The sequence below is a fragment of the Oncorhynchus mykiss genome, chromosome 16 (genome assembly GCF_057628025.1).
Source record: "Oncorhynchus mykiss isolate SJ-2025 chromosome 16, ASM5762802v1, whole genome shotgun sequence".
Lineage (NCBI taxonomy): Eukaryota > Metazoa > Chordata > Actinopteri > Salmoniformes > Salmonidae > Oncorhynchus > Oncorhynchus mykiss.
The window spans coordinates 22,849,206-22,863,627 of record NC_143037.1 but is presented as its reverse complement, the minus strand read 5'-3'; positions in this window follow the sequence as shown (position 1 = coordinate 22,863,627).

The window sequence follows — 14,422 nt, the reverse complement described above, 5'->3', positions numbered from 1 at the left end:
GAATTCCCACTTTGCATGTGGAAATATACGCTTTCCCCTCTTCTGGTGGATAATCTATTCGTTCAGCTGTACTTTCCTACTCAGTTTGACGTCGTCAAACATCCACTGACCTCTCAGTTTGGCTTTTATCTGAAAAGCAGAGACAGACATTTACTGAATATATTATATCGTAGGGTTCCATAATATACTCTTAGTACTAATTGTAATTGATCTCTATGACTGCATTATATAACTGAAATATGTTTATAAAGAAAAATAATGGAAGTGGACTTTAGGGTCCGTTGCTGCTGGGTCTCATTTGGATCCGGACCGGAGACCGCCAGTCGAGAAAGTCCAATATACAGACGGTGACATTCACCTGCTTCAAGATGGCCTCACTCACAGCAGGATCACTGAAGTTCATAGGCGAATCAGGGGTCAGCTCCAATCTCATCCATCTGTTTCTTCTCAATGGGAATCTTAGTGGTGGGGGGGAGGAGCTGTAACACTTTTTTGGTGCTGTGTCTACAGACAACACAGACGGGTACACCATCCTGCTATGGGCTTGGAGAAAACAACAAACGTTTCAGGGGTTCCAAAGCTAATCTGCGTAATCTGTATCTTACCGTTGTTGCAATAAAAAAGGGATTTTATTATCAAATGGCCAATCATCCCACTGTCCTGTCCATTTGTCATAACCAGGACAGTTCTCATTCCCATTTTCCAACAACAAATGGATGTACCAAACACAGACCCCTCTTAACTGACTTTGCCTAGTTAAATAAAGGTTCAAATCAAAAATAAAAATGATGCTTCCCAATATCTGAAGGAGGAGTAACTCTGGTCTGACCACATCTAGATCTTACTGTCTTTATACAGTCCTATCCAACTCTCCACTGGGCTTGACCACAGTGTTCATTAGCCTTGGCATCTCCTCCATGCTATCTGTGGCCAGGTCAATGAAATTATTTTTACAGTAACTATGTGCTTTAGTCCAGTTCTTCTCCAGGTTCACCAGATAATACTGGCATTGAGCACAACCAGGGAGCATCGAGAAAGAACCCTGTAAAACACAGACATTTTGGAAAAGTATTTGGAACCATGTGGAAGTCTATGGACAAGGATTTTGGTGGAAATTAGCTTTGTGTTTGTGGTAAATTATCTTTATGGGAAAGCAATTGATGAATGTACTTAAGTTGTAATTGACAAGAACTTGAAATGAATCATTGATTGCCCTTCTCCTTGAACAATTATCCAACCTTTTTTTATCATATCCAAAATATATGACTAATCCTGTGAAAAAGCACCCTGATTCCATTAAACATTTAGTTGTAACAAGTGAAATAAACAACACAGTAATACAAATCAGTGCATGGTCATGTTTGATGGAAGTAAACATTACATGTAGCCAACTTGTTTTAAGAGGTAAAGTCCTCTGATAAATAACTTGGCATAAAAAGTCTAATTGGGACAGGGCCTTGTCACATACAGGAATGTTAAACTCGAACATAACCTACCTTTCGGTAGACCAACAAAAATATGATCTTGTGATGGACCCCTTTGTGTGATGTCAGCCTTTGTGTTGTGTATTATTTATCATCCTCTCATTGTTCTGTCACTCCATTTTTTTCTCTAGATGTATGCAAAACGTGCCAAGCTATGCCCACAAAACCAATTTGTTTATGAGTCATGCATTGTGTAGTGTTACATGCTGAGAGGAAGGACATTATGGGGTTTGTTTTGCATGCAAGGATGTTGCTCCTACCTAAACTCTTCTATGTTACATTTTAATTGTCTCCGGCAATGTTCCATCCCAAAAATGTAGGCACTGAGCAAAGTTCATGTCTGCTGAGTGTACATTTGAATGTTGTGAAAATTCTGTGCAACTTCCAGCGCTTCGTTTACTTTGAACACTGAGGCTTGTACCCACTTTATGTTACAGTTTTTACAGTGGCCAAGTATTTGATCATAATGTGGGCCTACCAGAGTGGCCTACCATAAAAAAAACAATGCATCCCATAACATTTTAACATGGAAATAGCTGTTTTATCAGTCAGCCTACATTAGCAGCCAATGTGTGGTGCTCAATGTAGGCCTACATTCCATAAGACTTTTGAAAAAAAACATGCAGGGCTTGACATGAACCTGTTTATCCACTTGTCCTTCAGACATGGTGACTGAACATTTTGTTGTGTTGTTCGATGCAAGAAACCATTTTACAAAACAAAATGCATTATTTCCATAGCATTATTACAGAGAATCAGACAAGTTATGCTACCCTCTGCCTATTGGCTACTTAGCTTATTCACGCCTGTCTCAAAATACAACACTGCCCCTTTAAGAAGAAAAAAAAGCTCTTTACCTGACTCACTTTTAAAAGATGTCTAGAAATGCACATATTATGCTTTCGTAGGCAGCAATCTCTTCCCTATTGCTGACTACAAACTATCTATAACTGGGTTAATAACTCACTACCTAGCAAAGGATCTGAAATAAATGTGCACACGTGGCTACATGCAGTTTTTACTTTGATCTGAAAACAAGCACATCTTCTCACGACCGCTCATGCTATAAACACAGTCCAGTTCCAAGTAAATGGCACAGATCCATATATGGCAATGGTCTATTTGCCGATTGGCCTACTGCAGCACTGATTGGTTATGCCACACCGGTCTGTGTAAAGTACGGGCTGAGTTGTACAGGCTGAGTCTTACATGTCAATTCAATAAAATCATACTCCGATGCGTTCTGCCTACAACAAAATCTCTTGCATAATTTGTTTTGTTTCGGTATGTTGCATTGAAAGTAACTAATATTACATTGATTCGTTCCGAATTGCCATAGTAAAGAGAAACGTTGAGAGTGTTAACATTTGAGGTTGGCTATATGATCACACCGGTAATAGGTCCATTGTTGTATTATTGAGAGAGCATACATTTCAATCATTTACTTCTTATTTTACTGGGCTGATGGTGCCTGCATCTGATGGTCAGTCTTAGCTGAGGGAGAGATCAGCAGACTGAGGGTCCGCCTCTCAACATCCCTCCTCTCGTCCTTTCCTCCACTGACACTGACCAAAAAGGGACACCGTCTTCCAGTTGATGGCGAAACTCGAGTCCCACCGCACTATTTCTGCCTCATGCACAAATTTGTGTTGTTACTTCTATGAACAGAGAAAGTGAAATATGCCTCGATATTAAAAAGGACCCAAGCTGCTAATAATAACAACAACGCAAGCCTATCGATACACTTTGCTACTCATTCATTACTGCTGCAGTGCGTGTTGTAGTGCTGAGCAGGGACGAACTGGGAGTAAAAAACGGCCCTGGACTTTAATCCGGACCGGCCCACCAGAACCGGCCCCTGAATAATCCACCACGGCCCCCTGCTAATGCACTGTTGAAGGAATGTAATTCCTCTGTTTTAATTCCCAATTAAAATTAAACACTCTGTCAATTCATAAGAATTTGTAAGACCCTTATTTTATAGGAATGGACAGAGCCCCGGTCTTAAAGTCAAGTAACAGCCTTTAATCAAGAGAGTACTCAGTACATACACATTTTACCACAGGTTATAAACTGAAAATGACGTCCTTAGTTCCAGCCCCAATCCGTGCCATATCCGTTCCAGTACAAAGGCTGTCTCTCCAGCCTTCCCACATCCGCCTCCCTACCAATTTAATATAATTTATGACTCAAGGCCTTTTCGAGTAGATAAGCATTCAAATGGCAGTCTGAAGATTTGCACCAAGGAACAGACAGTCATTGTTCTAACTTTTGCCCACGTTCACACACATTATTTTCTAGTACTGGGATCAACAAAGGAAACTTATACATATACAGTAACATTTAGTATTCTGATTAGTACATGTACAGTAACATAATAGTATTCGGATTAGTCAGTCCTGATTGAAATGTATACATAATTAGTCATCATTGATAAAAATTCCCTTAACATGCACGCACGTACACACACGACCAGCCCCTAATACAACCAGCTAACTGCATCACAACCATTGATCACTATTGCAGTACTACTTTAACAAGGCTGCAGAACAAACACACAAACACTGCACATTATTATAAAACATATACAGAACACACACTGAATATGTCATGATTGAACTACCTCATATCACCTGAAGCCTAGAGTGGGGAAAAAAAAGATGATTAAATACCCACAATTCTCGCTGAGACACAGAACTGTCTAACTGCTGCTCAGGGTCAGCTGGCTGGCTTTGAGTCATGGGAGTACACCTTCTAAAAAAACAATGGTTGAACACCTCTCCGAAAATAGAACGTATCCTGTGACTTAGAGCAGCACAAGCCATCATGAGTCATGATTCATCTACATCACCTGAGGCCTAGAGTAATAAAGAGATGCTACAATATCCACAATAATATCCACAGTACTGTGCGGCCGTCTTCATCAACCTGGCCAAGGCTTTCGACTCTTGTCAATCACCCTATTCTTATTGGCAGACTCAACGGCCTTGGTTTCTCTAATGACTGCCTCGCCTGGTTCACTAACTACTTCACAGATAGAGTTCAGTGTGTCAAATCGAAGGGCCTGTTGTCCGGACCTCTGGCAGTCTCTATGGGGGTGCCCTCTACAGGGTTTTCTCTGTATATATCAATGATGTCGCTCTTGCTGCTGGTGATTCTTTGATCCACCTCTACGCAGACGACACCATTCTGTATACATCTGGCCATTCTTTGGACACTGTGTTAACTAACCTCCAAACGAGCTTCAATGCCATACAAACTCCTTCCGTGGCCTCCAACTGCTCTTAATGCTAGTAAAACGAAATGCATGCTCTTAACCGATCACTCCCCGCACCCGCCTGCCCGACTAGCATCACTATTCTGGACGGCTTTGAATATGTGGACAACTACAAATACCTACAGTGCCTTGCGAAAGTATTCGGCCCCCTTGAACTTTGCGACCTTTTGCCACATTTCAGGCTTCAAACATAAAGATATAAAACTGTATTTTTTTGTGAAGAATCAACAACAAGTGGGACACAATCATGAAGTGGAACGACATTTATTGGATATTTCAAACTTTTTTAACAAATCAAAAACGGAAAAATTGGGCGTGCAAAATTATTCAGCCCCCTTAAGTTAATACTTTGTAGCGCCACCTTTTGCTGCGATTACAGCTGTAAGTCGCTTGGGGTATGTCTCTATCAGTTTTGCACATCGAGAGACTGACATTTTTTCCCATTCCTCCTTGCAAAACAGCTCGAGCTCAGTGAGGTTGGATGGAGAGCATTTGTGAACAGCAGTTTTCAGTTCTTTCCACAGATTCTCGATTGGATTCAGGTCTGGACTTTGACTTGGCCATTCTAACACCTGGATATGTTTATTTTTGAACCATTCCGTTGTAGATTTTGCTTTATTTTTTGGATCATTGTCTTGTTGGAAGACAAATCTCCGTCCCAGTCTCAGGTCTTTTGCAGACTCCATCAGGTTTTCTTCCAGAATGGTCCTGTATTTGGCTCCATCCATCTTCCCATCAATTTTAACCATCTTCCCTGTCTCTGCTGAAGAAAAGCAGGCCCAAACCATGATGCTGCCACCACCATGTTTGACAGTGGGGATGGTGTGTTCAGCTGTGTTGCTTTTACGCCAAACATAACGTTTTACATTGTTGCCAAAAAGTTCAATTTTGGTTTCATCTGACCAGAGCACCTTCTTCCACATGTTTGGTGTGTCTCCCAGGTGGCTTGTGGCAAACTTTAAACTACACTTTTTATGGATATCTTTAAGAAATGGCTTTCTTCTTGCCACTCTTCCATAAAGGCCAGATTTGTGCAATATACGACTGATTGTTGTCCTATGGACAGAGTCTGCCACCTCAGCTGTAGATCTCTGCAGTTCATCCAGAGTGATCATGGGCCTCTTGGCTGCATCTCTGATCAGTCTTCTCCTTGTATGAGCTGAAAGTTTAGAGGGAAGGCCATATCTTGGTAGATTTGCAGTGGTCTGAGACTCCTTCCATTTCAATATTATCGCTTGCACAGTGCTCCTTGGGATGTTTAAAGCTTGGGAAATCTTTTTGTATCCAAATCCGGCTTTAAACTTCTTCACAACAGTATCTCGGACCTGCCTGGTGTGTTCCTTGTTCTTCATGATGCTCTCTGCGCTTTTAACGGACCTCTGAGACTATCACAGTGCAGGTGCATTTATACGGAGACTTGATTACACACAGGTGGATTGTATTTATCATCATTAGTCATTTAGGTCAACATGGGATCATTCAGAGATCCTCACTGAACTTCTGGAGAGAGTTTGCTGCACTGAAAGTAAAGGGGCTGAATAATTTTGCACGCCCAATTTTTCAGTTTTTGATTTGTTAAAAAAGTTTGAAATATCCAATAAATGTCGTTCCACTTCATAATTGTGTCCCACTTGTTGTTGATTCTTCACAAAAAAATACAGTTTTATATCTTTATGTTTGAAGCCTGAAATGTGGCAAAAGGTCGCAAAGTTCAAGGGGGCCGAATACTTTTGCAAGGCACTGTAGGTGTCTGGCTAGGCTGTAAACTCTCCTTCCAGACTAATCTCCAATCCAAAATTAAATCTAGAATCAGCTTCCTATTTCACAACAAAGCCTCCTTCACTCATGCTGCCAAACATACCCTCGTAAAACGGACTATCCTACCGATCCTTGACTTTGGCGATGTCATTTACAAAATAGCCTCCAACACTCTACTCAGCAAATTAGATGCTGTCTATCACAGTGCCATCCGTTTTGTCACCAAAGCCCCACCACTGCGACCTGTATGCTCTCGTTGGCTGGTCCTCGCTACATATTCGTCGCCGAACCCACTGGCTCCAGGTCATCTATAAGTCTTTGCTAGGTAAAGCTCACCATAGCAACACCCACACGTAGCACGCGCTCCAGCAGGTATATTTCACTGGTCATCCCCAAAGCCAACACCTAATTTTGGCCGCCTTTCCTTCCAGTTCTCTGCTGCCAATGACTGGAACGAATTGCAAAAATCACAGAAGTTGGAGACTTACTGTATATCTCCCTCACTAAGCATCAGCTATCAGAGCAGCTTACCGACCGCTGCAGCTGTAAATAGCCCATCCGACCAACTACCTACCTCATCCCCATATTTGCTTTTGTTTTCTGCTCTTTTGCACACTAGTATTTCTACTTGTACATCCTCATCTGCACATCTATCACTCCAGTGTTTATTGCTAAATTGTAACTACTTCGCAAATCTGGCCTATTTGTTGGATGTTATTTGTGTGGAAGGACCACCAGAGGGCAGGCTGGGCTCATGGATAGTAGCCCAACAAGGCATGGGAGACAAGGTAACCAGAGGCAATTAAGCACAGCTGACGGTACTAATGACATACTCTCCTTCCCCTATAAGAGAGAGAATGGAACCAGCAGAGATGGGGGAAAACTATCTCTGGAAGAGGGCCACCGAGAGAGAGGAGCTATCCAGGAAGAACCACTAAGACGGTGACAATCCCGTGACTTTTTGTGGTAGTTTAAAGATAATCCTATTATGTTCTTGTTTCATCTGGAGAAGAAGATGTATGTTTTTCCTTGGAAGATTTTCATTGATTATGTTGGAGTGTTTGTGTAGACCAAATGCCCTCAATAGAGAACTGTGTTCAATCAAGAAAACTTACTCCTGACTCGTTTATTCCACCTTCCCGCTTTAGAGTGACGCCCAAATACTTGGTCCGCTCACATTTGGTAGACGTTTCTAGGGTCCAGAAGGGCTAGGTCAGCATATAGAGTGCCATGAGACAGAAACCGCCTGTGGATACTATCTGTGACTGTAACCATAATGTGGACTTGAACTTTATAGGGCACTCTCTGTCTCTGTCAAAGCTTCATCTTGAGCCATCTCTCCAGACATTATTTCCTTCTTTCTTGCCCTTTTCTGTGGCAGTGGCTTCCACCTCCTCCAACTCTGTATCCTCATCCTGTTCGTTGATGTTCTTATTTGCAAACTGAACAAATGTGTCTGTAATTGCCTTAATGGTGTCAACGTCTCTTGACGTGCCTTTCAGGGTTTCCTGTGTAGCCACAACCATTCGATGAGCAGACAGGATGTCCCTCCCACTTGTCTGCAAGTATTTGGACAGTGGTGACGTGTTCTCAAATATCAGAAGAAATATTTGCGCTGTCAGTGTCGTCTCATACCGGAAAAGAGCCTCAGTAAATCCTCTTGCCTTCACCCGAACAGTTGTCTTCACGTTGGCCTGTCCTTGTATGGCTGATGGTGTGAGGAGCACTTCAACATAGAGACCCTGGTCTGGTTTTTCCAAAGGATCCAAAGACCTTCTTCAAAGCACTATCCTTAGCCCACCAGCGTGCTTCTCCGATTGAAGATAGGCGTCTGCGTCGCGTGTCCTGGCTCTTCTTCTCCCGCACATCCATCCTTTGGTAGGATTCACGGAGTAACACAGCAATGTCGTCAAGGAGAGCAAACAGTGACCCACTTGCCAAGACAATTTCAGTTGTGTCAAAACCAGATTAAGGACATGTGCATAGTACCAATAATGCACTTGATTGGGGGACTTTGAGGATAACAGAGTAGAGGAGCCCTTATATTCGCCTCTTGGATAATGCTCTGAATTGTGTGAATGACGGTGTTGACAGTATTTTTTTTGAGAGGAGTGTGATTAGAGAACCTCTGCCTCTTGCCCTAGACTGATGTAGGTTCTTGCTTTTCTCAATTGCATTCCGCAAGATGTTTTTTTTCTTCTCACTTTTATTTAACCAGGTAGGCTAGTTGAGAACAAGTTCTCATTTACAATTGCGACCTGGCCAAGATAAAGCAAAGCAGTACGACACAAACAACAACGCAGAGTTACCCCCGGAATAAACAAACATACGGTCAATAACACAATAGAAAAAAAGTCTATATACAGTGTGTGCAAATGAGGTATGTTTTTTTTCAAGCAGACGTCATACTTTCCCAGCAGTATTTATCATCTCCAAGAAATGACCGAGATCGATACTGGTGTCCTTTAACGTATACGCAGCCTCAGACTGCATCCCCCTGTAACTGAGAGCCCCCTCTTTGCCAATGACTTTCACTCTGTCTACGACACGTTCCAGCACCTGCCTTCTCCTGCGTACCTGTTCTCTGTGGGCAGACACCTGACTTGCCACTGAGCAGACTTTGAATGTCTACTTTGGAGGACCATAAAAAAAGTAGGCCTCAGCACTACTTCTGTGCAGGTTGCGCTTCACGTGCTCCTCTACCCTTTGGTGAACATTTTTTTCCAATCCCGTCATTCCACTCCTAAAAATACGGCTGTCGGTGGGCTTCGCAAAATGCAATACAAATTGAACAGTGTAACGCATGGCTTTCTTCATTGTATGACAGACATTTCCGATTGGTGCCGCCTATTAAAAACCGAAAACCCTCTGTACCATTTCTACAAAGGGTGGAAACAAAAAAATGTTTTTAGGTCATCTTTTGAAATAGTCAAAAGTTGGTCTGGCATCCTGGCCTTCCCTGACTCTCTTCCACTGACACTGGACTGGACCTATCATCAACCTAGATATGAATCAAATATATAAATTAACTACTGTAATAAAGGCCCAATTTTGAAAAAACGACAAAAACCAAGGCAACAGCCCATCTGTTTCATATCAAGTGAATGAATGACAACGTTTGACAAAGTTTTTTTGTATGGCTCCAAAGATTTTCTTTTGGATTCAGGTCTGGAGACTGGCTAGGCCACTCCAGGACCTTGAGATGCTTCTTACGGAGCCACTCCTTAGTTGCCCTGGCTGTGTGTTTCAGCCACGACCCATCTTCAATGCTCTTACTGAGGGAAAGAGGTTGTTGGCCAAGATCGCGGTACATGGCCCCATCCATCCTCCCCTCAATACGGTGCAGTCTTCCTGTCCCCTTTGCAGAAAAGCATCCCCAAAGAATGATGTTTCCACCTCCATGCTTCACGCTTGGGATGGTATTCTTGGGGTTGTACTCATCCTTCTTCTTCCTCCAAACACGGCGAGTGGAGTATAGACCAAAAAGCTCTATTTTTGTCTCATCAGACCACATGACCTTCTCCCATTCCTCCAGTCTCTGAGCTACTGCATGCCCACGGAGAAACGCAGCTTAGAGGGAATATTGGTCTCCAGTAGAGGTCGACCGATTAATCGGAATGGCCGATTAATTAGGGCCGATTTAAAGTTTTCATAACAATCGGTAATCAGCATTTTTGGACACCGATTGTGGCCGATTACATTGCACTCCATGAGGAGACTTCGTGGCAGGCTGACTACCTGTTACGCGAGTACAGCAAGACACCAAGGTAAGTTGCTAGCTAGCATTAAACTTATCTTATAAAAACAATCAATCTTAACATAATCACTAGTTAACTACACATGGTTGATGATATTACTAGTTTATCTAGCTTGTCCTGCGTTGCATATAATCATATAATGTTAATTACTCATCGAATCACAGCCTACTTCACCAAACGGGTGATGATTTAATGTGTGTACCTAACCATAAACATCAATGCCTTTCTTTAAAATCAATACACAAGTATATATTTTTATACCTGCATATTTAGTTAATATTGCCTGCTAACATGAATTTCTTTTAACTAGGGAAATTGATTCACATCTCTTGCGTTCCGTGCAAGCAGTCAGGGTATATGCAGCAGTTTGGTCCGTCTGGCTTGTTGCGAACTGTGTGAAGACCATTTATTCCTAACAAAGACCGTAATTAATTTGCCAGAATTGTACATAATGTAACAGCAATATTTAGACTTAGGGAAGCCACCCATTAGATAAAATATGGAACTGTTCCGTATTTCACTGAAAGAATAAACGTTTTGTTTTCAAAATGATCGTTTCCGGATTTAACCATATTAATGACCTAAGGCTCGTATTTCTGTGTGTTATTATGTTATAATTAAGTCTATGATTTGATATTTGAGCAATCTGACTGAGCGGTGGTAGGCAGCAGCAGGCTCATAAGCATTCATTCAAACAGCACTTTCGTGCGTTTGCCAGCAGCTCTTCGCTGTGCTTCAAGCATTGAGCTGTTTATGACTTCAAGCCTATCAACTCCCGAGATAAGGCTGGTGTAACCGATGTGAAATGGCTAGCTAGTTAGCGGGGTGCGCGCTAATAGCGTTTCAATCGGTGATGTCACTCGCTCTGAGACCTTGAAGTAGTTGTTCCCCTTGCTCTGCAAGGGCCGTGGCTTTTGTGGATCGATGGGTAACAATGCTTCGAGGGTGGCTGTTGTCGATGTGTTCCTGGTTCGAGCCCAGGTAGGGGCGAGGAGAGGGATGGAAGCTATACTGTTACACTGTTTTTGTTTCACTGTCTACTCTCCTCTACCTTCTGTTTTCAGTTCCTCTTCTGTTTGTACCACCATCCTCCCTTTTCTCATCCTCCCTGCGGTCGTCTTGCCTGACTGCTCACCCTGAATTTATTTCCGCTGCTCTGATTCAGAGGGGTTGGGTTAAATTTGCGGAGGACAAATTTAGGTTGAATGCATTCAGTTGTGCAACTGACTAGATATCCCCTTTCCCTCTATCAATCGCTACATACATCCAGTGTGAAACTGCCATCCTAGATGTCGATTGTGTGACTTCAAAATGAGGGGCATTGTAGAAAACATTGGAATTAGCGATTGAATGGTCTCTAATAAATCAAACCAATCAGAGCATCAAAGCTCTGGCCCAACCCATTGGTTTCTTGGACCAATCAGAACGGTCCGAATGTGTTTGCGTTCCACAAATCGTCGGGGAGGGAGGCGAATCCAGAATCATTGTGGAGAAGAACGTCAGTTGGCGGAGCAATGTGGATGGGAAGCCAGGCAAGTGGTCGTACCCTCTGTCTGTCTATCCCGCCACCTGTCCCGTTGTCTCTTGTTTCAGATGGGAGCGTTGATCCCTGTGACTCATTATCCTGCCTATCAGACCTCAGTTTGCACCCAAAATCCTCCAATAATCAAGCCAGTCCCCTCTGTCACACACACAAGCAGGCACACACTCACTCACTCACTCACTCACACACACACACACACACACACACACACACACACACACACACACACTCTCCCATGGACCCCCTATTCACTATATAAGCCCCAGTCAGTTCTGTGCTCTCCCGCTCTTCTCTCATCGCCAGGAAGCACCATTGTCTTTTCCATCTTTATTCTTGGGGCTGGTAAGACTTCTCACCGTTTTCATTGTTTTCAACATGCTGTGTTTGAATGTTGCTTGATGTCAGGCCATAGCAACTGTAGCTACAGCGACTCTGTCGCTAGAAGTACCTGAGAGTAAGTTATTCCCACAAGAACTGTATACGTCTGAGAAATTTGTCTGGTGTCGTGATTTAATATGTGGTGTTGATGCCGGCAATTGTTTTTTTGTGGTTGAGCGCTATGTCTTTCCTGAAGTTTCTTGGCATGGAAGTAGTTGGATGAGCTAAACAAAATATTGTAGGCCTATTTACGGAATGTTCCTTCAACCTCTAGTATCTGCCAGACTGGAAGCACTGTATGTGCATATGAACTTGTGTTTTCTATGTTTAACAGTTTGTTACATGTATGTGCACCTAAAACAAAGGCCGGGATTTATTCGGCCCGACATCGGGAGCGTTTGCCATTAATGCAATCTCATCGAACGTTGGGGAAATTGCCTTTCAAAGGCACATTGCCAGTAATGCAGTGTGCAGCACTGCAACAACCCTCTGCATGAAACCTGGCACGGGTGTTTTACTGTAATGACATTCAAACCACTGTTGCTCTAAATTAGGGATGGGCAATTCCAGTCCTCGGGGGCCAGATTAGTGTCACACTTTTGCCCCAGCCACAGCTAACACACCTGACTCCAATAATCAACTAATCATGATCTTCAGATTAGAATGCAATTAGTTTAATCAGCTGTGCTTGTTAGGGATGGGGAAAAAGTGGGACACCAGTCCAACCTCCGAGGACTGCAGTTGGCCATCCCTGCTCTAAGTGATTATTCACCTGGCTCTGTCTGTCTGAATGTCTTTCCATCTATCTGTCAGTTTGTCTGTCTGTCAGTCTGTGTGTCTTTAACCGACTTAACACACTGAAATAACGAAGCAATGTGATGTGATCCTTCCCCAATCCTCTGTCTGTCGTTCGTTCCAGCACCATGTTTGTTCAGTCACACATACTGATCCATTGAGGTCAGGGCTAAATGCCAACTATAGAGGGATAGAAATGACTCAACCGGCTTGATTCCTTGATCTTCCAAGTTAATGCTCTCAAAGGAAGTTGGTCTAGGCAGCTCTCCAGTTGTTGACTGTGGGTAATCTGGGGATGGTGTCAAAAAATGGTCTCATTGTTCTGCTGTCTGGTCTGCATTGGTCTGGATGTTTATGAATCATTAAATCTGTATAGGCTAGGCCTATATGAATATTAATCTAATTTTGAATCTGACTACATACAGGATCTCCTACAGTATATAAAGTAGACTTTACATTCAAACCCATTGAAATAACAAATAACTGGGATATGAATTGGCTTCCAAATTGTGTTTAAAAGGGAGAAAATGCATGTGATATACAGTCAGGTCCTAAATTATTGGCACCCTTGATAAAAATTAGCGAAAAAGACTGTATACAACTTAACAATACAAAAACTGAGCTATATTGTATGCTCCAAAACATTACAAAATTATATTATTTTATACTAATACAATTTTTCAGAAAAATAGATTTTGTTTAACAAGTATTCATGTTTTGTTTCTCAAAAATATATTGGCACCCCTGTTTTCAATAACTTTTAATACCTTAACTTGCGAGGATAACAGCACTGAGCTTTTTCTAAATTGTTTTATGAGATGGCCAAAGAGCTCTATTTTCATGTCATATGACCAGAGCACTGGATCCAATCTAAGTGGCAATGTCGTTTAGCAAACTTCAGGCGTTTACATTTATTGGATGACATGAAAATTTAGCTCTTTGGCCACGCACACCAGCGGTGGGTTTGGTGTCAATATGAGAATGCAAATGCAGAAAAGAAACCCATACATACTCTAAAATATGGTTGGTGGGTCATTGATGGTCCTGGGGCCCTCTTTAAGGTTAACCGCATCATGAGCTTTACCCAGTACAAGGACACCATTTTAGCCCAAAAAACCTGGCTGAAACTTGGCCGCAAGTGGATCTTCCAGCAAGACAATAACCTCAAGAACACGTAAAAATCCACAAATACAGTGCCTTGCAAAAGTATTCATCTCCCTTGGCGTTTTTCCTATTTTGTTGCATTACAACCTGTAATTTAAATGGATTTTTATTTGGATTTCATGTAATAGACATACACAAAATAGTCCAAAGTGAAATGAAAAAACTAACTTGTTTCAAAGAATTATAAAAACTAAAAACCGAAAAGTGGTGTGTGTGTGTGTATGTATTCACCCCCTTTTCTCTGACTCCCCTAAATATGATCTGG